General features: G+C 44.6%; 1 long non-coding RNA gene across 1 annotated transcript; it reads right to left on the bottom strand.

Moving 5' to 3' along the window:
* Nucleotides 1–1371: 1371 nt before the first annotated feature.
* On the bottom strand, nucleotides 1372–15123 carry LOC308557526. Its single transcript, XR_013998840.1, has 4 exons — nucleotides 15024–15123; nucleotides 4564–5063; nucleotides 3688–3767; nucleotides 1372–3288 (listed from the first exon to the last, which is right to left on the bottom strand). It is a non-coding gene; the product is annotated as an uncharacterized lncRNA (long non-coding RNA).
* Between the last annotated feature and the right edge of the window lie 6130 nt (nucleotides 15124–21253).

Raw genomic sequence — 21253 nt, 5'->3', positions numbered from 1 at the left:
CGCATTATCTCAGCCAGCTGAACACTCGCTGGCATCCTCCTCAGGAGCACTGGAGGCTTCAGGATGCTCTGGCAGCTGTCATCTCCTGGAGGAGAAGGCCTGTAGTTAGATCCAGCCTCTCCTCTACATGTTGCTTCCAAAGGTTTAGAGCAGTGTTTGCCTGAATGATCTAGGTGTTGGGCAGACGAGAGATCTCACAGTGGTCACACACCTTTGGGAAAGCCCTGGGTTGAACAATGCTAAGTATTTTAATTTATGGTGGGCCTTCTCAAGGTCTAATTTGCTAATATTGATATTGTGAGTCTCCCAGAGGGGGGAAGAGTCAGGACAGTCCATTTCCGACACTTGATTAAGGTGCATCCATCTCATACTCTCTTTGCCACTGTAGAGGCTTTTCACTGAGGTAAAGGAGCTCACCTGGGGTTCCAGCCTTTTCTGGGGTGGATTCTGAGGTGAGCTAGATGTTATCTCTTAGACTTAGAGGGATTCCTAGGGTCAGCTGTGCCCGGTTTGCCTAGGTTAGTCCCGGCTTATAGGGGTTGCCCCATTATAATTCTAATAGCCCCAATTTGGGGTATAAATTATGTGGTCACCGTGAACATAGGCTGCCCACTGCAGAGCCAGACACTTGGCATTTTGGAGCCCAAAGGGCAGCTCATTGTTAGGCTCGCTTCTGCCCATAACACAGTCTGATGTCACCCTTTGACTCACCACTTGCTCTGTGACAACCTCTGATATTTGCCAGCGGGTTCTGAATTCTTTCCCCTTTATTCAGCCACCATAGTGAGGCTGGCGAAATGCCTCACCTTCTCCAAAGTGGTTCTGCGAGGGAGTTGACAGAAACTCTGTGCCCTAAGAAAAGCAGACCTTTTGTGCTAGATGTCCCTGCACAATGCGTGCCTTCAGCCGCGGCATTTCTGGACCTCCTCAGCTCCCGGGCCTTGTGGACTCTGCATCTGCCGGTCTGTTGCTGAACTGTTTGTTTGTGCCATTCTTTCTCCTCCACTAGTCTCCTTTTATTCCTGCTCCTAAAACAGCCACCTTCCTGAAGTCGGACGCCCTGAAGGAATTTGTGTTAGGAAACAACCAGAAACCATTCTCATTTAGGGGATGAGAGAAATCAAAGGGAAAGGGCCAAGTGGGCAAGGTGGCAACCAAGCAGCTATGATTAATTAGGGAGATCACAGAATTCACTGAGAAAAATGAAAGAATTCAAATTTTTCTTGCATCTTTTGAAGGGGCAATTAATGGCCTAGAGGCTTTGATTTTTAACTTTTGCTTACTTTTTTGTTTTTGCTACTTTGGCAGACAAATCCCTTTTCAAAATGTCAGACGTTTGGCTTTCCAAAGGTCTTTAGCTGGAGGCTCAAAGTGGAAAGATGAGAATTTATTGAAGAAATGTTTCCCTTTTTTATTTGACAAAGTAAACAGTGACAAGCATCTTTCGTATTTGCAAAAGCCTCAAAAAAAAAAAAAGTCTCAGCAGTTAGAAGCACAGAAGGAAACTAAGGATCAAGTGTTTGGAGTGTCTTTTTTATTATGGGATGTTTTTAGACTTAAATCCTACCAACCTGAGTTTTATCTGGTTGTAAATACCCTAAGTCATAGGGCTCCCACAGTTTCTTCATGGATATTTTGTTTAGCGTTAAAGATATATGGGACAGACTCTTAAAACCCTGTCTGCTCAAAGAAGAAAAAGCAACTATTTTCTTTAAATTTAATCCTTTTAAAATTGCTCAAGTTATAGATCTTAAAAGTTAACTGCTCTATTTTTTGGTAAAAATTATGGCTTTTTTTTTTCTCTGCCCTCCCCCGACTGCATAGTTTTGCTTTGTCTCCTTTTTTCAGCATGTGGAGTATTTTTTCCCCCTCTTAATTCTTTTGAAAGTATGTACGTGTTTTTCTGGTTTTAATATTGTCGTCTAGGCTTTTCTTGTATGTGTGTGTTTACAGCAGCTTTTAATTGGGCTAAATACCATGGTTTTCAGCTCGTCCGCCTGTTTTGGAGTCTTCACGATAATTTTCTCCGACCAAACCAAACAAAAATCAAATCAGAGCTCAGTCTCGAAAATACAACAAAACTGTCCCTCTGGTTCTCAGGAGGTAACACACGAAGGTGACTTTCTTCCTGTTTTTGTTTGTTTGTCTGTCCTTTGTTTTTTAATATACCTCTGTGCATAAGGAATTGTGTCTAAGAATGCCTCAACCCCATTATAAATCCTGACTGAAAAATTTAAAAGAAATATTTGTACCTAGACATTAAAATCAAACCTTGATTCCACAAGCCCCACCTTATGTTGTTGACTTTAGTTTTAAGAGAGAAGGCCATTTAACTTTTTAAAAATTCTCCTTTTCTTTCTTTTCTCCCCTGCTCCCCTCCCCCGTCCCCCCATTGTCTCCTAGGGCCAGGAAGTTTATATGTAAACAGAACCTGTAAACAGAACCTGTAAACAGAAGCCGCAATCAGACCCCTGACCTCTTCTGGGCTTTCAACCCAGTGTTTCCACAGAGGGATTAACCCCAAATACTAACTCGCTTTCAGAGGCAAAATTGTTCCCAAGGCGGGCATCACCAAAGGGTTTTCTTCTCCCTAGGCTTTCACATTCACCCTGCAAATAAGGTCTCCTCAAAGGGAGGCTTAAGGGCAGCCACTGGAAAGCAAATTGCCAGGCAGGCTGGAGCCAGGCGGGATGCTAAGAATTCTCTGGGCTCTCCAGCCCCTCAGCCTGGCCTTCTTCGCCCGGAGTGGTCATAACCTTCCAGAGCCTGCGGTGCTGTGGGAAAGGGCTGGGCTGCTTGGTCTAGTAATAATACATCGCTGTGTGCGTGTGTGTGTGTGTAAGTGTGTGCGCACACGCACGCGCCCCACCTTCAGATTTATGCACATAAATCCCGGCTGCGTGGCACCGGCTGGGTTGGCGCGGGTCAGGGACACTGGGGGGAGGGGGTTGTGGGGTGGGTGGGGAGCAGGATTTCCTTCCCGGGGGCGGGAGCAGGAGCGCTATCCTGTTGTGCAGAACCACAGCTGGTGCCTGCGGGGCATGTCTGCGCGGCGCTCTGTTTCACTGGTCGCCGCAGGTCTTGGGGTGTCCACTCGGGAGGGAACGCTCTGAACCGGGCAGCGAGCTCTGGGCCGACTTCCAAGTCGGCTCTCAAAGCAGTCAGAGCGACTGCCGTCCCCTCCTTGCTGGGCAGAAGGGCTGAAAAGCGGGTTCTCACTTCTGCGTGGCCTGCACCCCAGGCCGGTTCCCCACGTGGTCTGCGCAGCCCTCCTCCAAGCCAAGGCACCTACAAGACAGGCGAGTTTCTTAGGGCCGGACGTCCCCTCCACCCAGACCCCCAACCACCCCTCACCACAGACACAAAGTATCTTTCTTTTAAAGGCTCCACGCTAGCATGTCCAGAAATTTCTCCTGTTATTAAGAAGGGGGTGGGGGTGGGGAAAGGGCCCAATGAGGCTACTTAATAGCTCCTAACAGCTGTGGAAAGTTTGATGCAGCAGGAGCACCCAGACAGAAAATTAAAAAACTAATAAAGTCCTCAGTGTGGGGGCGCTGGCATCAGGACAGCTTTACTTCTCCAGACACCTAATAAAGAGACATTCCCGGACACTCGCTCATAAGGGGAGTCTGCAGGGGTCACCGAGAACAGTGGAAAGCCAGCCATGGAAACATTGCAGTCACTCACATCACCGCAGGGAAGATTTGTTTGCTTCTCCCCTTTTCCCCTCTTTTCTCCATTTTAGAAAGATGGCAGGGTGCTCTGGACTAAAGGGAAAAAGAAAGAAAATGCAGTGGGCGGATTTCAGGAGCCCTCAGTGCAGAAACCTCGCCTTCGCGGACGGACCTAACATGAGGCTGGTGTTTGACAGCTTAGGCACTCGGGGGACAGGCGGGGATGGTCACTACACCGGGAAGCACTGAGGCTGGGAGGTGCTTTGGCTTCTGGAGGTAGCAGAGAAAGGGGGTTTTGAGGTTTGTGCCTTATTTCGATGGATTTTATGAAGCACCGGCCTCACCCTAGGTTTTCTCATGTGGGTGTTTCCACTGTTGCTTCTCATTTGGATCGGAGTTCCTTGGGGTCTGATGGGCTATGGGGTTGCTGCTGAGACTTTTGGTTTTAAAGGATATGTACGTTATTCTGTCTTGGTTCTCAGGTTGGGCTGTGTGCATCTGAGGGGAAAAAGGTGACTTTAGACAACCAAGCCATCAGTCAGTTGTGGAAATATTCCACTGAGCTGGTGGCATCAATCTTTCCACACAAATAATGTTCAATTGCCAAAGGTGGAACGAAGCAGCCTGTTAAGAAAAAGAGAGTAAACTAAGTCAGACAGAGAAATATGATCCACTGATACGCAGAATCTTTAAAAAACTGCACTCATAGTACCAGAGAACAAATAGGTGGTTGCCAGAGGCAGGTGGGGAGTATGTGAAGGGGTGTCTGTGGGGGGTGTGTAGGGCTAGTGGGTGGAAAAAAAAAGAGAGAGTAAAAAGGAAGTTGGCTCCATTGCCTAATCTGATGCTGAGTTCAGATCAAGTTTTTGAGGACGGTTTGGGTTCTCACTTTCTGCATAATCCTGGCTGATTTGTAATCTGGAGACCAGCAGCCGAGGTGGTTCCTTGGGATTACCTCTCCTCAGCACTGGTTACAGTTTGCTTTAGAAGAATACAGTTTCCCGTTGTGTGAATTTGTGAAATGGCCCTCGTGCACTGGCCTTGAAGTAGTCCTTGTACAAAATTCCCCGAGAGCTCTTGGTGTGATGGAAAGAGAACAGGAGACGAGGGACCTGGGCACAATCCCAGCCACTAACAAGCACGAGTTGCTTGAACAAATCGCTTGTCCCCTGTGGGCCTCAGTTTCTTGTTCTGGAGGATGAAGGGTGGGAAATGACTTCTAAGGCCCCTTCCTGCTCCCACACGCAGTGATTCTGTGCGGTTGGAAGGTTGGTCTCCGTGCTGGTGTTCCCGGCCCTCGTGTGTCAGAGTGTTTTGCTTCTGGCTTTTCGTTTAGTTGTGGCTTGGCAGAGGTGGAGCTGCAGCCCTTGGGTGTGATGCAGGACAAATCTGTGGTTACGTGAATAAAATAAAATATGGGCTTTTAAACTTCTCAGTCCAGAAAACCTTTCTTGGCCTTTTCTGTTTCTTTGTTTGTTTGTTTTCTTTTAAAAAAAATCTTATTTTTTAAAAAAGGTTTTTGTCTCATGAGAACATTTAAGAAAAGAGAAATGCTGCTGCTGGGTGGGCCTGGACTGGCTTCTAGTAGGTAGATCTCTCTGAGGGAGGCCTGGGAGATTCAGATTTATATTGGAAGGAGCTTGTGCTTCTCAAATTCCAGTGTATAAGGACCACTTGAGGGTCTTGTTAAATCCAGATTCTGACTCAGTAGGTTTGGGGTGGGGCCTGGGATTCCAGTGAGCTCCCAAGGGATGCTGCTGATGCTGACCCTTAGGCTACACTTGTAGTAAGAAGGCTAGATGATCCCAACTCAGGCCTCCCCTGGGCTCCTCTGGAGAGCAGCAGAACTCACAGGATGGGGACATGTCAACCAGGACCTCTGTACTAGGGCTCTTTAGGCCTCTAGGTTCAGCTAAAGCCCAAAGGGAACCTGTAAGGGCAGCTCTTAACATAGGGGGCTCTATCCCTCTGGAAGGCTGGTCATCAAACCTGGCTAGGAATCAGCCTTAATGTAGGTTCTTCCTTTTGCCATCCAGCTCTTGAGTGGTTCCCTCTCCCTCTCCCTCTCCTTCCTCCTACCCCTACCCCACCCCCTCCTTCCAGCACTGGGAGAAGAAAAATTGGACAATGAGGGTGAGAAAGAACAAGGCATCAATTAGTTAGAAAGCTACAGTAGAGAATTAAATGAGCCCCATACTCTGGCCCATTAACAACATTATATTACTTAGCAAGTCTAGAACTCACGTTTCAGCTAAATAAAGACATGTAAATCATTTAATACACCTTTCTTAATTGAGCCACACACCAGGGGCACCTTTCTAATGGTATTATGACACCAATTACCTCATTAGGAGGGAAGAGCTGCTTTTATGACAAGGTTTGGAAATTAAAGTGACAGAGGGATTCCTTCAGGAGGACTACTTCTGGCCTGGGCTGGGCTGGGCTGGGCTGGGCCATGGGCAGGGGCCAGAAGGGCACATGGCCTCGGGATTGAAGGCTGGATGATGACTCCTGTTTGGTCTGATCCCTGGCTTGGGGACGAGATCAGGATTCACTCTTCGCCTATTGTTTGTTTTGTTTTTTCGGTCATGTGTATAAACCCCAGTGTCTCTTGTACTTGAGTCTGTGTAAGATCCACTGGGGAGGCTTGTTAGGAATTGAGATTCCAGGGCCCCACTCTGAGATTCTGACCCAGGAAGTCTGGTGGGGGGTCCAGCCAAATCGTACTTATAACAAGGTCCCTGGGCAGCGACCCTGCAGGAAGCGTACAGATGCTATTTATTCTGTAGAAATTATAGAGAGGACCCCAGGGGCTTCACCCAAAACCCAGCTGGGTGTGTGCAGGTTCCCCATCACCGGGGGTTTTCATCTTTCCAAAGAACAGACCAAATGAGACATGTGGGCCCCTATCCTTCAGACACCACAGCTAATTTTATCTGCTTTTCCCTGTCCAGCATGCTTTGGTCGGTGCACGTGGTGAGTTTGACTATTAGCTCAGATGCTTGCTTGCTGTGCGACATTGGCCAGGTCATTGTGCCCTTGGGGCTATGGTTTCCTCAACTCAAAATGGACACAGTCATGCGGGAATTGTAAAGTGCACTGGACATGTTATTGGTCAAGACACTATCTTTTGGCAACTCAGTTTCCTTGTCTGTAAAATGAGAATGTAAAATTAGTATGAATTTAGCGAGTCTAGGTAGCAAGTGGGCTTCTTTTTCTGGCAGCTTTTTATGTTTTCCTTCCCTGTAGTAACAAGAACTTCAACCTCCAGATTTTGTGTAAATATTGAATTTATAGCAATGGTTTTGTAGAGTGTTCCAGTTTCCTGGGTTGATGATTAATGTGGTTTTCTCAGAGTGCACTGTGCCTTCTCAAAAGGCTTTTCCTGCTAGTCCTGTGAACTGCTCCATGGCTAACTGTTTCTGCTTTTCTCTCTGTTATCCTGTGGAAGAGAAAGCAGATGCATTCTGTGTTGCCCTGGAGGGCAGAAGAAGCATCAGCTGACAGACACAGAGGGAGGGGGCGAAATTGGGCTGAAAAACTGGAATTTCTTAATCATTAGTAGGACTTTCCTGATCCAGAACCTTTGCTGGCTGTACATTGCCTACCGTGCTATGCACAGATTTCTCTGGCTTTCAACGTCCCCATCACCTGGCTTTTGCAGGCTTTGCTAATCCTATATCCTCTCCCTAAGTAACTTGAATCGTGTGGTTTTAATTCGCTTTTGTGATGGTCACTTTTGAATTCACATTTCCAACCCAGATTCTGATTTACATTTCAGACAGCCTGTAAAGCATTTCAGTGGGCTATCTTGTCATTACCGTAAATTCAAAGTGTCTTCATGGACACCCATCAGCTTTCCCTTAACCTCGATGCTCTTCCCATCTCTCTCATTTACCCATGATCTAGCCTCAGGGACTAAACATGAGATGGGAAGACCCCGAACCTCCTCATTCTATCATCTGATCTTTTACTAGGACCCATTGCTTTGAAATATTGTAGAGTTGAATAGCTATAAGAAATCTTTTCCAGTTCTTATAGCCCATACTATATCTTCTTCCTCCAAATCAACAGTGAAACCTCTCTAGATTTTACAGCTCATGGGTCTGGCTAGATCCCACATGCAGAGGAGCAGCTTTATTAGTAGCACATGTGCAAACAGGGCTGGTAGACAGTATAGGCCAAGGGTAAAGCTACAGTATGTGGATGCCAAGGCCGCTCACATACAGTATGCTTCATTAGGAAGAATGCAGCCTCTGGCATGAGCGCAGTTATTGTCCTGATCACCTTTGCACTGAAAACTCTCGGATTATTACTTTTCTGAGCTGTCAAAGATGTTTTCTTAAAGTCTCTCATTACTATTATATTTCGATCAATTACCCCTGAATCCCCCTGGGATCTCTTGCTTTATTTTTATTCTATATTATGTGGCATATAAAGGTACACGGCAGTTATGTTTTCTTTATGAGTTGTTCACTTTTTCAATATTTATTTATCTAAATTTCACTTAAGCATTTTGTTTTAAATTCTACTTAGATTAAAAAAAACATTGTGATCCTGATTTCTTTATAGATTGCGTGTGTGTGTGTGTTATATTTGCTAGTTTATATTTCCTTATTCTTATACTTCTCTTTTTTGTTCGAGGTACACATTTAGAAAAAGAGTAGGTTTAGTTTTTCAAATATGGAGGTTTAATCCACTTATATTTATTATCATAGTTAATGTTAGTTTTGAATTCTGTCAAGTTGCTTATGTTTTCTTTTTTTTAATACTTTCTTGCTCTTAAAAAAAATTTTTTTTTCTATGTTGTTTGTATCTATTTTTTTTCACTAGTGAATTAGAGTGTATCGCTCCTATTTTTTTTTAATCTTCACCTAAGGATATTTTTCCATTGATTTTCAGAGAGAGTGGAAGGGAGAGAGAGAGAGAGAAACATCGATGTGAGAGAGACACATCAATTGATTGTCTCCCGCATGTGCCCCAACCAGAGCTGGGGATTGAGTCTGCAACCGAGGTACATGCCCTTGACTGGGAATCAAACCCACCACCCTTCAATCCCCAGGCTGAGGCTCTAACCACTGAGCCAAACTGGTCAGGGCTATAGGTCCTATTTTTGAAGTCTATTTGGATTGTCTTAAAATTTTTTAAAAATATGAATTTGGCCTGGCTGGTGTGGCTCAGTGGTTGAGTGTTGACCCATGAACCAGTTGGTCAGGGTTCGATTCCTGGTCAGGGTACATGCCTGGGTTGCAAGCTCGATCCCCAGTAGGGGGTGTGCCTCTCCCTTCTAGTCTCTGAAATCAATAAAAAACATTTTTTTAAAAAATGAGAAATATCTTTAAAAAATACAAATCTATATTTTCCTAATTATTGGTTAAATGGTACTTATTGACTGTCTACTATGTAAGGTAAGAAATAAACACACTTTATTTTCTTCTTCTCCCCGATTCCTCCCAGTTTCTTATTTTATTTATTTGACCTCAGATTTCAGACTTAGGTATTATTTTTTTCCTCCCAACATTTTATTTTATGAACACTTTCAGATGTACAGAAAAGTTGGAAGAGTTTTACGGTGAAAACTCATACATTCTCTGAGTTATCTGTTCTTCAAATCAAGCAATTTTTCTCTCCGTATATTCAATCACTTTGTCTCTTTCCTCCTCATTTTTGGCAATTTTTCAGGTTTCTTGTCTGTACCACCAATTTTGACTTTTTGGTAGTACCTAGTCTTCTCTTTATTGTTTTTAATAAAAACTTTAATTAGCTATAGCTTTTTAAGTTTTCTGACTCTTGGAAATATTTATGTCCTCTAGGCCAGCACCCTTTTCGTTGCTGCCTCTGACCCTAGACACTTCAGTCTCCCCCCCGCCGCTTCCTGTAGCCACGGCCGCTGCTCAGGAGGTGCAGCCGAGGGGCGGCCCTCACTGTCTTCCTCCATCTGCTCCACCTGTACCACGGTGGGCAGGAAATCTCCAAGCTTTCAACCGTGTGTAAGGCACACTTTCTTCTGCTTGTCCTCCTTCCCCCAAAAGCGCTTTCTTTTTTATTCTTCTCTGGGTCATTTCAGAGGGGAGCTGGTGTAGAAGAAATTAAACACTTAACTCCAATGCCTGTTTAACTAGGAGTCTATAAAAGATATCCTTTAAGGTTTTTCATGTTGTGAGAGTGTGTACTGCATGGTATAAGTTTACTAGAACAACCCAGGTCTTTGTAGGCTGAGGAGTCGAGGAGGAAGAGTGCAGGACTCAGGGTCAGAGACCTGCTCTTGAGCCCCGACTCATCTACTTAGAAACCGTGTGATCCTGGTCACATGCTCTTCAGTTTACTTGTCCGTGTAATGAGAGCAATTGGATTGAATGATATCAAGTATTTGAAAGCATTTTGAAGTTCTTAAAAGCTAAAATATATATATATATATATATATAAAGAAATGGCTGCCATTCTTTTGATATTCTTTCTCTTTTTGCTCGTATAGGCTAGGCCCATGTTGTGGAAGGTATTCAAGAAATCTTTGTTGCTTAGTTATTTGAAATCAATGTCCAAAAAATGCTGAAGAATATACCTAAAGAGACAAAAATGAGTGACAGAGTAACTGAAAATGTTATTACTGCCTTCTTTGATATTTATGCTGATAAGCTTTCTTTAAACCTATGGTATTATCTTCCTAGAAAGTTCCAGATTTTATTAACCATTTTCACACTTTCTCTGTGATTCCTCCTTCTAGCTCTCACTATTCTTTCCCCCAACACTCAAAAGTTAGTATAAAAAGGTGTTCTTTTAAAAACTTTTTAAAAGAAATGTAATTATCTACAGATCAATGTCACTTTTAAAGTTGTCTCTTGGTACTTACTGGAGGCTGCAAAATATATTTAATTTCCAAGCGTTCTTGGAAGCTTTCCAATAAATTCAGGCAGAGAAGGGAGCGGTCAGGGTACAGAGTATGCAAGGGGATCGCACTGTGAGTTGGCAGGTATCATTTATTACAGGCAATCCAGCAGGTGCGTAAATAACTCCTACTGGGAGGTTTTCCGCTCAGCTTCCCCAAATGGCTCTATTTCAACATCCAGCAGTGATGCTGTATTCTCAGAATTGGATTAGCTAGCACTGGGCGAGGTGAAATCCACTGGAGTGATCCAAAGGAAAGGTTTGCTTCTACATCAAAAAGCAGCAGTATGAAATAAGCTTTTGTTTATTAAAAGTGGTAGGATTTATCAGCTACTTGAAAAACCCAATTCTTTGAAGTACAGATGTACATTTCATGGTTTGATTCTGCATATGTAGTCTGTGAGCACTTACTGAGTGTAAGACCCTGGGCTGGGTGCTGCAGAGGGTGAAGAGATGAAGAGACCTCGCCTTGGCTGTGGGAGTTCACACCTTTGTTGAGACACAGAGGCATGTGCATGATCTCATTGCAGGATAGACTGAGGAGTTAGAAGTGGAAGCAAAGTGCTGTTGGGTTAGAAAGGAAAACTTGGAGGTGTCTCTTGGTGGAGGAAGAATTCAGACTAGGCATTCTTGCATTCATCTTTTACACAGATAATTATTGAACGCCACATTGGTTTCATGCAGAATACCATGAACACTCAGAGAGGACAAACTTTAGTTGTTTAATTATTTACAGATGAATCAAATTCAACAGGCAGAAAAGGGAAGAGAGGGCATTCAAGGGAATGGGGACTGAGTTGAGGCCTCATGGGTGCATGGCATGCTAAAGAAATTGGGAGGAGACAGGCTTGGCTCTCACCCAGGATGTGTCTGGGAGTGGGGGAGGGGAGGGGCTGTAATGAACATGAGGATGGGAATTTGAGAAAAACTGCAGAGGGCTCTGAATACCCCGTGGAAGACCTTGGATGAAGAACACAGCTCAGTAGCATCACCGAGTCCTCAAGCTTGGTTGCTAAGTTTTTCTCAAGTTCATTCCAGTGGTTCTCTAAACTGGCCAGGCACCAGAATCCCCTGGGAGGCATGTTAAAACACATTGCTAGGCCCCAACCCAGAGTTTCTGAATCAGTAGGTCTGGGGTGGGTCTTGAGCATTTTCATTTCTAACAAGTTCCCAGGTGCTCCTGACGCAGCACACTTTGAGGAACTCTGCTTTATCTTGCTTTGTTCTGGAGCAGACCCTGATCGTTGCTTACCCAAAGCCATTCTCTCTTTCCTGCTGACAGAGGGCTGAGCTGTTCTGATAGTGCAGAAAGATGCTTTGCTTTCAGAGTTAGGTCTATGCCTCAGTGCCAGAAGATGCTGATGATAGGTCTAAAACAGTCATGGTCATCTCAGTTCCCTTGGCCATTGATTGATCTGAAGGTGGCAAGCGCCCCATAGTGTTTAGAGAGACGTGAGAGTGAATCAGAGACTCACAAGGAGAGGCGCTTTGCCCCTCAGCTCTTCTTCCTGAATGTGTGCATATTGCTGGAGCTATTGGAGCCATCTTGTGACCAAGAGATGACAGGCATAAAAGAACCAACATGGCAAGGATGTTAGGGCAGAAATACAGAAATAACCTGGGCCCCTAAAGGCACCACTGAGTTGTGTGCCCTGGACTGCCTACCTTGACTTGTTCTTAGGTGAGAAAAATATACTCCCATTTGTTGAAGCCACCATAATCCATTTTTGTTGTTGTTGTTATTTGCAGCCAAACACACCCCTAACTGATACAACCTGTTCTAGTTCTATGATGTTGGTAGCATAGGTAATATAGACCCCATTTTATAGATGAAGACATTGAGGCTCAGAAAAATGAATGTGCACAATTTATAATGGTAGAGCTTAGATTCCAACTCAAGTTTCCTGATGATAAGTCCTTGGCATTTCCATTGACCTAGTTCAGCCATTCTGATTATTTCTTCCTACTGATGTATATATATATTCTGAGCTTTACTGGTACCTCTGCCGTCAGCCATGTGACTTCTGATTGTCATTCACTCATTAATTCATTTCACCCACATTTACATATACATAAAACCTTTAGAAGCTTTGATATATATATTTGTAACAGACAAACTTGCATTTGTTCAGATTTTGTTCTTTACAGAAAGTAGTTCAAATTAGCTTTGCATTTTAGCCTCCAGAAAGTGCAACTGGATCCAGACTTCTCTATAAATCAATCCCAGTCTCTGACTGTGATATATCTTCTTAGCCCACCCACCCATTCATCATACTTGGGCCCTCCCAGCTCTGCTACCTCAAGCTGTCAAGCTTAGTGCAAATTTATTGAAGAGACCAGTTCCTCAATCACACTAACACATCTGTCTATTCCTCCATTGCCTGGTTGGGACAATGGGCCCATAGCCCTCTGAACCCCTAGGGAAGATTGAAATCCCATTTGTTACTAGCTCTTAGATCAGAGCTGTGCATTTACGATGGAACCTAAGTTAATGACCATCACTAAAAATATTTAGTATTTAGTATATAAAGAAGTGTTATTATTTACCTCAGTTAAATTACCTTAAGTAATTCATTCATTTGGCAAATTTTTATTAAATGTTTCATGAGCTACAGTGATACCATTGCCATAAATTTATACAGTTACTTATTCATAGTTTATAAAAACACTGTCATAGGAGTAGGGGCTGGTAATTGGGTTGGGTTACAATGGAGAGCAAAACCAGTATATTTTGATAAAATACACTTATCTCATTGTTCGTATAGACTAATATAGTTGTGTGTACATGTACATATGTGGTTTACTTCTTTTTATTACTATTATATGTTGATACAGTTATGTGCATGTGTACATACATGCTATTGCTTGCACCTTATTACTGTTTTCTGGTTAGAGATCTTGACCACCCCTTCCCTGTCTTCTCACTGCCTCAGTTTACTATCAATGACAAGGCAGGGAATCACTGTGATATGCTGTCTTCTCTATTAAGGAAGAAGGGAATGATAAGTCCCTATCTGTCCTGAGCTTTACCTATACCTCTGTTCTGAGCTGCCTGGCACTATTAGCTACTTTGGTAATAATTCCACCCACATTTACTGAGCAGAGTCCACCCAAGTTCGGCAGTTAGAGTTGGTAGAAGTTAATACAGTAAATGAGGTAAAACATGCACAGATTACTGAAATGCGCACACAGCAATCAAGTGATAAATATTATAGGAAAATAGCTGATGGGAGATCAGAGGTGAGAGAGAGGGCTTCTGGCAGGAGAATCAAAGGAGGCTTCATGGTAGGGGTTGTCTAGGCACTGGATTGTTAAGGATCCTGCAGGATTTGGGTCCGGCAACTGAGAAAGCTCTCATCTCTCTGTCTGAGAGGCCAACACACCCTTCTCTGAGATGGGGATCATACTCATCCACCAGGTCAAGTCCTGTTCCAACAATGGAAAGGACTGCCCCCAAATATTGGGGTTTGTCTGGAATATCTCATGTAACAAACAGCTCAGTTGCAGAGGCTTGATGATTTTTTTTTTTTTTAATATATCTTTATTGATTTCAGAGAGAGGAAAGGAGAGGGAGAGAGAGAGATAGAAACATCAATGATGAGAGAGTCATTGATCGGCTGCAGCCCACAACCCGGGCATGTGCCCTGACCAGGAATCGAACCCTGATCGCCTGGATCCTAGGTCGACGCTTAACCGCTGAGCCACGCCCGGCCGGGCTTGATGATCTTTTGTGTAGAGTTTAGGGCAAAATAGTTTGCACATTTACCGCAAGGAGGTTGCCCCATATATTTCTTAGGAATGGAGAGAAGCCGAAGCAGTGCACACTTGGAGAGCGCCAGTATTCTCAGCTCAGGAAGCGCTGGGGTGCCTTTACGTAAAGTGGTTTCTTTTGCGATTGCACGAACAAATGACAGTCAGAGGAGGCGAGTGGCCCGATAGTGAAGTAACGCTCAATACTCTAAGCCAGCCCCTGTCGGCTATCCAAGTGTGCAGCGTGCTTCCCCGCCCCAAGTTAGGAGCAGCTGAATTGAATTAAAAAACAGGCTCTCCTTTGCTGCGACCTGGCCTGCCAAATTCTCAGCTGGCGTGAGTTTTTATAGCTCCGTTATAAACCCCCGAAAAGTGAGGCATATAATGGAAACATTGACATAACTTGAACTCCTAGGAGCGGCTTGTGCCACTCTAATTATCCTTACGTTCCTTGGCCTGCTTCTCCCCTCCGCCGGCAGGACCGGCCGCAGCAGCTCTGCCGCACTGTCCGGGGGGCTGGAGGTCTGAGGCTGGGGTGTGCTGGGGAATAATGAAATAGTGTCTGCTGGTGGGAAGCCCCTTGTTCCATACATACCGGCCCCTCCCTTTCCCCTTCCTTCCCTTGTTCTCCCCCTGCCCTACCTCCCCACCCCCCAAAAAAGGCAGAACAGTTCAGTTGGTTGTAAAAATTAATGAGTTCAGATACAGACTTGCCTTATTCCGGTCCAGCTGCGTAACCAGGGCGATTCCGACCAGCATTCTAGACGCTGACATCAGCTCCACACCCCGGTACAATGCTGCTCTGTTTGATCTCAGAAACAGATCAGGCTCCTGGGCTTTATACATCCTGCTTCCTCCCTACGTAGACTCATTTTATTACCCACCGGGAGAGCTCATCTCAACTGCTCTCCCCCTGGGCAGCCAATACCAGAGGATCAGGCCCTACAGCTGACACTGCTTTTACCAGCTGGACACTTTGATCCAGTTTTCCTGGTCCTCTCAGAGGATCCCCAACCCCCAGGCGTTGACAACTGGTGGGGGATGAGGGTGATAATTATTTCACCACTTTTCATTTGCTCAGCACTTCACATTTTCACGGGCTTCTACCACGTTCCTGTCATTGTGGCCACCACCCCCCTGGGAAGTGGAGGTGGGACACCCGTTTTACAGATGGAGAAAGTCAGGGAGAGCTGGTGAGTGGTAAAATCCGGAAGGGATCACTTGGTCCTTGACTCCTAGTCCAGGGCTCATTCCATGGACTCAGGTGTTTATCGGTGAGTTGAGCTTCTTGTAAGGAAAGCTCTGTGGACCTACTTCTGTCAAGGTAAAGGAGACAGGCAGTGACAAATCTGCCTCGGGCCCTTCAGAAGTGTGTCATGGTGTTCTTAATTTGTCCCATCCAACCCCTTCTACAGAATCCTGCCTCCTCTTCAGCTGGTCCAAAAATATTTACTTCCCAGAAGGACCAGGCCTCTTGCTTACGATGGTTCCAGCAGCAGCAATGACAAAGATGTTTTATAAGCAGTTCCCTAAAGAGATTTCAGGAGAAGCTGCTGAAACAGTGACAAAAGTTAAAAAATAAAACCCTGAAGCATAAATCTTATTACAGGTAAAGCTTCATTCTGGAGTTTGAAGGGGCCTTAAGTGTTTTAGTGAGGTTAAGTTGAGCAGGAAAGAGGAGCAGAAGTCTGCCTCAGCTTCCTGGGGCTGCCATGTGAAGACTGGGTGACTTAAACAACAGGAATTTATTCTCACAGTTCTAGAGGCTAGAAGTCCAAAATCAAGGCGTCAGCAGGGCCATATTCCCTCTCAGACTCTGGGTAGGCTCCTTCCTTGCCTCTTCCTAGCTTCTGCTGGTGACCGGCATTCCTTGGCTTGCCTCTGCAGCACTCCAGTCTCTGTCTCTGTCATCACTTGGCATTCTCCCTGTCTCTGAATTCACAAGGAGCTCTCCTCTTCTTGTAAGGACACCCATCAAATTGGATTAAGGCCCACCCTAAGTTAAGATGAGTTTGTACTAGGTTGGAGGGAGGTAGGTGTTCTAGTCCAATGACTAGAGTGCTTATAAGAAGTGATCCTTAGCTTCATTACATCTGCCAAGATCCTACTTCCAAATAAGGTCACATTCACAGGTGCCAGGAGTCAGGACTTTAACATCTTTTGAGGCAACACAATACAACTTATTGCAGTCTTTTCCTTTCAAGGTTATCTAACTGCTTGTCTCTACTGAGAAGCTAGAGAATTGGGTTGGTCACCAAATACCCATTTACAGTGGTATTAAGAATTCCTTATACTTACTTGGGGTTTTACACAAGTGTTTTCATATACATGCTCATCCAATCTGCACAGTAACCCTGCAAATGGCAAAGCGGTATTTTCTGCCTTTTACAGGTGAAGACATGAAAATGAGGTAGGACGCTGTTCTTTAAGACTGCCAGCATCAGGGGGTGCTGTGTGAGCACCTCGTGGAGCTGCCTGACTGCCCACTTGACAAGAATGAGTCTCAGGGAGGTTATCTAACCTGCCAAGGACCCCCGCTTGGAAAACGGACTGGTATGCAGGTTCCAAAGCCCACATTCATGTCATCCTGTCTTGTCTTTGGTGGACTTTGAATGGGATTCAGCCTTACCTTGACCCTTGGCGAAGGTGCTGGGAACCATGGCCAGCACAGCTGCTTCTCTGAAGCCTCCTGGAGCTCAGCAGCTGAATCGGGGGCACAACACTGAGGTCTCACTGTGGGTCTCAGGCTCTGCCCCTGGTCACACTAGCATTATCAGACAGCCTGGCACCCTTTAGAGGGGCTTAAACTCATGCTTATGATCATTTCCCATCATTTCTTACTGTTTTGCTGTGTCCCTTTCTTTTGTAGAGTACATAAACTCAGCATGTTTAGCTCTTGAAATAGATTTTCTATGCAATCTCGTGGCTCTTTAGTGGCTTAAAAATGTGTTGTTTTTCGAGTCTCTCTGTGCCAGTCACAGTGTTCACCATGGGAAGCAGCAGACTGCCAAGAAGGCTGATGTTTATGCAGTTTTGGGATTTTTTAAGGCATTCCTGGGACCATACAGATTATAAATGTCTCATTGTCCCTGAAGCTACTAAAATATTCCAGAAATGACCATATTTCAGCATCTGAGCTACACATTTTAGGTTGGCTTTTGTGCCTGGAAATGGCTTCCATAAACAGCCATAAGGCACTATAACGGTTCTGAAATGGAAACAGTGTGGTCTCTCCATCACTGAAGTCCCATCTGAGACTGGACACCCATGGCTGTTTCTGCCAGGGCTCTGATTTAGGAGATGCTACAGGAGTTCTGTATTTAATATATGCAGCTGGCTGCCCTTGCTGCACACAGCTTGATGATGTTTTTTTTCCACATGATTAGATGGGTTACATTTCTGTTATGTATTTATTGTTTAGGTATTCAGGCCATCCTTGCTTTGTGTAGTACCAGTTAACTAAAATGCGTGCATACTGGACGTGGGTCCTTACTTTGCATGGTTCTGTGGTGACTACACAGTGAGAACACAGGTCTGGTATGTATGATTTCAGTGAACACCATACCGTGCAGAGCTGCTTTAAAACTTTTTTGGATGGGGAATTTGACTATAGCAGTTCTCATTCCTTGAACAAATAGTGAGTGCCTACTGGGTGCAAAGCTTGCCTCTGTACTGAAATACAACTGACATGGTCCCCATGATCAAGGAAAATGGTAGGAGAGGTCAAATTATGTACAGACATGATGGAAAGATAAAGAAAGCTGAGAGTTACAAGTGCTTCAGGACCTCAGAGGGGGCATGGTCCTGTTTTACTGGGGGCAGGACAATCAAGGAAGGCTTATGGAGGAGATAACACTTGAATTGAGCCTTGAGGGAGGAGTGGATTTGGGAAACGCTGAAGAGGAAAATGGCAGGTGGACATTCCAGGCTGAGCCAACAACATGAGCAAAAAGTACAAGGGAGAGAAATCCTGATGCCAGAGCTGGGAATTTATGAATGATGACTTGTTGGTTACATTAACTGAGGAGGGAATTTCTGCTTCTAAAATTCATGCACCGAAGGTGGGTGGTGATAACCAGTCATGTGTTAGGAACCCCATGGCGCTGTCACCTTCATGGCCTTGTTCAATGCCCAGAACAAACCCATGAGAGACAGAACCTGAATGTCCCCATTTTATCGATGAGGAAGCAGAGATCTGAAAGGCAAAGACTTGCCCAAGCCCTCACAATAGCAAGCAAGGAGAATAACATGATGTTCTTGTGTCCGATCCCCCTTTCTCCCTATTAGGCCACATTGAAAGTCGGTACTCTTGAAAACTGTATTTGGGCCCTGGTGGGGTAGCTTAGTTGGTTAGAGCATCATCCTGATATGCGAAGGTTGCAGGTTCAATCCCCAGTCAGGGCACATACAAGAATCAACTAATGAATGCATAAATAAGTAGATCAACAAATTCATGTTTCTCTCTCTCCCCCTTCCTCTCTCTCAAATCAATAAATAAAAAATAAAAAATTGTATTTGATCTATACTAAATTGTCTAGCTTCACACAAATTTGTTCATAACAATACTAATTATTACAGCTAATCTCTCCCTAAGGAAGGCACCCATTGAAAGAAAAACAAAAAAACCTAAGCACATCTTCTGCTTTGAAGTTTCTCCCTCACTTATTTCTCCTATACTTAGTTTAACTTTGAAAATTAATGTCAATTAGATTTTAGAAAACTCTTCCCTACAAGATATTTTCAATTGTTAATAATAATAATAACACACCCACTAAAGGAGGCTTTACTGTGGCACCACGCTGTCTTCCATTCTGAGTGGATTTTGCTTTTATGTAGCCAGTAGCTACTGCAGGACTGCTGTCCTGGGCTCCCCCAGGCCGGGGCTGATGAATCTCCTAAACAACATCGCCTCCACATCTGAACTCTTCCATCCTCTTGAGTTTACCATGAGCATCACAAAGAAGCCTCTCCATCAATCACTCTCCAACAGATCAACATGGATTTAATCCCAATCAGAGTATCTGAGAACCAGCACGATGGGGCTGTCAGGAGGCCCACCCTGGCTGGTCTGGAGGTTTTGACGGAGTAAACACAATCTGAAAGGGCTGGGGAGCTTGAAAGTAAAACTGTAAATGATCCCATCTGTGATTCTTGGCTGATTACTCCTCTGGGGTGGACCAAAGAGGGGGAAACCAGAAGAGAGGGTCTCTCTTTGCTTTAAACAAAATACCATTACACTTCTAGCATCTTCTTTGCTTGGGGTCTTTTTCAAGTGAAAGTTCATTAGGGAGACACGAAAGCACGTTTTGCTAATATCCATCAAAGAGGGGGGCTCAGCTTCAAAGCACAGAAGAAATACAATAGTGTTGAAGCAAACTACATGAAAAAGATCTTAGGGTCCGAGAAGCAAGAGAGAAGCAGGGACTGGTGACTTGGGGGTTTTTTAAGGCAATTTTTATTTGGGACAAAATCAAGTCCCAGGCAAATTAGTATCTCCTAGGCTCTCTTATTTACATAGGGCAGCCTGAACTAAACATTCTGGAATGTTTGTAAATGTTTGGGTTTCCTTTTCCATATTTTCTCCTGTTGGCACCAAACCTGAAGGGCTCAGAATTCCTCAAACGTGGTTCTTACCACAGTGATGACTATTATTAACATGTATTGATCTAGAGGATATACAGAAACAGGATTAAGTGCAGATCCGGAGCCCTGGGATTAGGTCTGGCTGGTGAGTAGAATGTAAACAGGGGATGTCTGAGCGGTGGGGAGTAGGAGGGGCTCATTAGAGGTCTGGGCTCAGGAACAGGGTGGCTTTGTGTCTGTTCTCAAGCCAGGGAGTAGGCCAGATGTTGGTGAGCATTAGCCGGGCTCCTTAGCTTGGTCATTGATCTGAAGAGGGCCAGAATGTCCTTTCCCGGGCTGTACAGGGTGTTGGGTAGATCTCAGGATGATGTGTCCCTCTGCAGGGAGCAGTTATTTATGTCCGGGAGAGGGGTGCTTTCTCTTATGTTGAGCTTTTTGCTAAGGAAATCCCAGCTGATTTTAGGATCGCTTCTTTGGGGAGTTCTCTATTTCATTAGCTACCCATGGGAAGGAATGGTTGTTTTTAATGCTTCAATCCTTGTGTGCTGTGAACCTCCCCCAAATACTTTTTTTTCACAATAAGGTCTTGGGTGAACATAAATGAAGAAGTCTAACTCCTCAGGAGAAAATCCACTATAAGAATTCAGGCTGGCGTGGCTCAGTGATTGAGGATAGACCCATGAACCAGGAGGTCACGGTTCAATTTCTGGTCAGGGCACATGCCCGGGTTGGGCATTCGATCCCCAGTAGGGGTGTGCAGGAGGCAGCCAGTCAATGACTCTCCCTCATCATTGACGTTTCTGTCTCTTTTTCCATCTCCCTTCCCTTCTCTGAAATCAATAAAAACATATTTAAAAAAAAAAATTCAGACTGCAGCCCTGATAACATTGAATCTGGATTCCTAGCAGTGAGACTGAGAATGTGGAGTAAACTCTCACCCAACTGCTCACAAGGCCCAACTGGAGATGGATCCAGTCCACCTAGAGCCCAGCTTTACAGGTTCTTTGGGGGAAATCCTCTAAATCAGGGTGTCTCAAGCTTGATGCTGTTGATGTTGTCATCAGTGACTGGGACACGGGAGAGCAGAGCTAGCCCTGGCACTACAGTATAGTGGTTATCACAGGCTTTGGAATCAGAGATGGGGGTTCAGATCCCAACCTTTAGTTGCTCAGTTTTCTCATCTGTAAAATGGGGATAATATCACCCACTGGAGAGAGTAGCTGTGAAGAATAAATGTTGTGATATATGTACGTGGTTACTTAGCACAGTGCCTGGCACATAGTAAGTGCTAAATAAATGGTAGGTTTCTTTTTCCCCATTGTGGGCTTTCTGGAGAAGTGTGTGGATGGGAATATTACTAT

The sequence above is a fragment of the Miniopterus schreibersii genome, assembly GCF_964146895.1.
Source record: "Miniopterus schreibersii genome assembly, chromosome: 5".
NCBI lineage: Eukaryota > Metazoa > Chordata > Mammalia > Chiroptera > Miniopteridae > Miniopterus > Miniopterus schreibersii.
This window is presented reverse-complemented; position numbering and strand designations above follow the sequence as displayed.